The sequence below is a fragment of the Galeopterus variegatus genome, unplaced genomic scaffold (genome assembly GCF_000696425.1).
Source record: "Galeopterus variegatus unplaced genomic scaffold, G_variegatus-3.0.2 Scaffold15941, whole genome shotgun sequence".
Classification (NCBI taxonomy): domain Eukaryota; kingdom Metazoa; phylum Chordata; class Mammalia; order Dermoptera; family Cynocephalidae; genus Galeopterus; species Galeopterus variegatus.
In genome coordinates, this window is record NW_007742052.1 from 14,324 (window position 1) to 17,444 (window position 3,121).

General features: G+C 42.9%; 1 pseudogene; it reads right to left on the reverse strand.

Annotated features, from left to right (window-relative positions):
* Nucleotides 1–56: 56 nt before the first annotated feature.
* Nucleotides 57–813, reverse strand: LOC103582370 (annotated as a pseudogene).
* Between the last annotated feature and the right edge of the window lie 2,308 nt (nt 814–3,121).

Sequence of the window (3,121 nt, forward strand, 5' to 3'; positions counted from 1 at the left end):
CCCTCGGGCGGGAGCGCCGCCGCACTTCCCAAGCGGCGCACTATACAGTGCGCCACCGGGCTGGCCGCAATCACTTCTTTGTGGATATTTTTCTACCGATCAGGATCTTTATCAGTTATTATATCTGAGTTCAGCTCCTTCAAAGAGACATCAACAGTGTGATCTCCACTCCACACAGGAACACTTGAGTCTCCATGCTCTTCAAGGATCCACCCATGATAGCTTTCATAGTAGATGCCAAGATTGTGCTCAATCAAGAAATGGAAATGAGCAATATCTAGATTACAGCCACTTCCAACAACACAGTTTTAGGGAAATGCACTCAACTTCCTGGCTACATAGGTTAAGCCATCCACTGGATTGGAAACAACAATCAGTTTGCTGAGGTGATTGTATTGGATACTACTGGAAATCACTAATTTAAAGATGGCCACAGTTCACCGAACTAGATTAAGTCATGTTTCTCCTTTTGCTTGGTGTGCACCTGCTGCGATAATATGATAATCACTTGGTTGGAATATGCAGTGACAAAGTAATCTGTGCTGAAGACACTATTTGGCATTTTCATAAAAGGACTGTCAAGTGGAAGATCCATAGTCTCACCCTTCAGTTTGCCTTCATCAACATCTACAAGGGCAAGTTCATCATCACTCAGGCCTTTTAATAAGAGATTGTTAGTACAGACCAGGCCAGCTGACCCATTCCTGTGCTGGAGATCTTATTATGATGAACAGACTCCTTTGAAGTGAAATTCTTAATAAACTGACTCTTCACAATCTCCATCTTGGACTTGGGGGTGAAAAGCCAGGCACCCCTGAGCAGGCCTGGTGCAGAAACTCGACAGCAGGGGAAGGACCGACTCTGAGTTACTGCAACACTAAAATCTCACCAGAGAGGATACTGCTTCTTGTGCCAAAGGAAAGCCTGGGATTGAAAGTCCCAATTAAAAACGATTCAAGAAGGCAAGGCCGCGCGGCCGGGCTGGGACCAGGCGGCGGCTGGCAGAGGCGCTTCCTCGAGCTTGAGCTTGACGCGAGGACTCTGTTCCCCGCGGCCCGCCCGCCCGCCGGCCTCGCCGCCACCTCCCTCGCTCCCCGAGCGCGCCGNGTCACAAGCACAAGCAGAAGTTCATACACATGGGCCGGCCCGGTGGCGCACTGGAGAGTGCCCCACTTGGGAGTGCGGTGGCGCTTCCGCCGAGGGTTCGGGTCCCATGTGGAGACCGGTTCCCGCTCACTGGCTGAGCACGGGGCGGGCGCAACACCGAGGGTTGCGATCCCGTTACCGGTCAGTAAAAAAGACAAAAAGGAAAAAAAAAAAAGAACTTCATACACATAGGGGAATTCTAACATTATATTTTCTTAAAATGGAAGCTTGTTAACAATGATTTTTCTTACAGATTTGATTTTAATCTGGTAAAAGCAAAGATATGTTGAATCAGAAAAAAGAAAGTAAATTTTCATGAAATAAAGGATTATTTTGCTTATATAAGTTTTTTATTGAAATATTTTAAATGAATAAAAGTACATTTTTCTTATGTCTATATAACATGTGCAATTAAATGCAGATTATTTAAAAGGACTCAAAATATAAAAATTGAGCATAACAAACATTACTAAATTATACATAAATTATTATTGATGATAATATTCTACCTAGAATTATAATTAGAGAAAGTTTCCATGACATTAATTATATCTGCATCTTTATAAATAACAGTGAGGCTTCTTCCTCCAATGCCCTGGGGATTGTATAATCCCAGATGGGAAGTTCACATCTACTGTCATGAATTAGGGTATAAAGAGAAACACCATTATTTCTGCCCTGCATTTTTAATCACTATGAGGAGGTCCTACGAGAGATCTTCTGGATTCCTAAACAGGTCCAGAAGAATTATAAGCCTTAAGCAAATGCCATGTGCTATATGACATGGTGGCTCTGGTGTTGAGTCTCTGGTTTTCCTTCACACTCGTGTGGCAAATTTGTAACTGGAAGTTTGACGTACACCTCAGAATGATTCCTGGAACCCTCAGATTGTGAGATCTATGCTATGATGCTTTTGCCCGTCAAGGGAGAAGATTCTGTGACAACATCTCATCAGATCTGATACCTCCGAAGCTAGTTCTTCCCCCAGGACAGTGGAGGCGAAACACAGAGTTCTCTGAATGCAGGAAGGGTGAGCTAATCCAGTTTCTATTTTTCTCTCTCACTCTGTATGTTGCTGAAAAATGCAAAAAAAAAAAAAAAAGCATTTATTGAATAACAAGAAACTCAACAGTATGAAGCTCTGTCTACTGCCTGCTTTCATCTTATCCTTTGTCTTGGCTTCATTGTCAGTCCAGTGGCAGGAAAGCTATGGCAGCTCCTGGTGACACATTCAGAACATAGCAGCATCACAGGAAGGAAAGATTTGTCTCTTTCTTAAAAAACGATACTGACATGTTCTCTCTCTCTCTCTGTATATATATAAACTCATATATATATATACACGTGTGTGTGTGTGTGTGTATATATATGTGAGTTTTCATGTCATCAGAATACAGCACAGTTTGGTAAATGTTTACAGACTTCACAACTATACAACCAGCATCCAAATTAATCATGTTCCTCTTTCATGGTTTCCTGCAAAGACCTGGGAAAGCACATTCACCTTCCTTTCTTCATCCTGTGTCTAGCTAGCATGGAACAGCGGAGAATGTCTAGAAACACAGGGGTGTATGGGAATTAAAAATCTCAGGCTACCAAGGGTCTCCTCAGTACGGTTATCAATTGTTGACTTCATGAATTCTTGTAGTAAAGTATCTGGAAACCCCATAGACTAAAAGGACTCCCTTTAGGAAGCGGAATATTGGTACGGTCTCCGCGCTAAAGGGAACCTCTCTTACTTGCCAGCCATCACCGGGGAAGTGAGGTGTCTAGTAGAATAATGGAAATATTAGTAGAAACTAGGAATTGAAGGGCCAGATTAACAAAAGAGAGAGATGGGAGACATTCCCCACACCCCAAGCTCATAGTAGGTACACTTGTACCTCAGCTATTCCACCTCTCTATCTTCTAGTAAGGACAGGAACAATTTTTTGTCACATTCAGCTCATGCAGACAGAAGACAGAGTGACTGAAA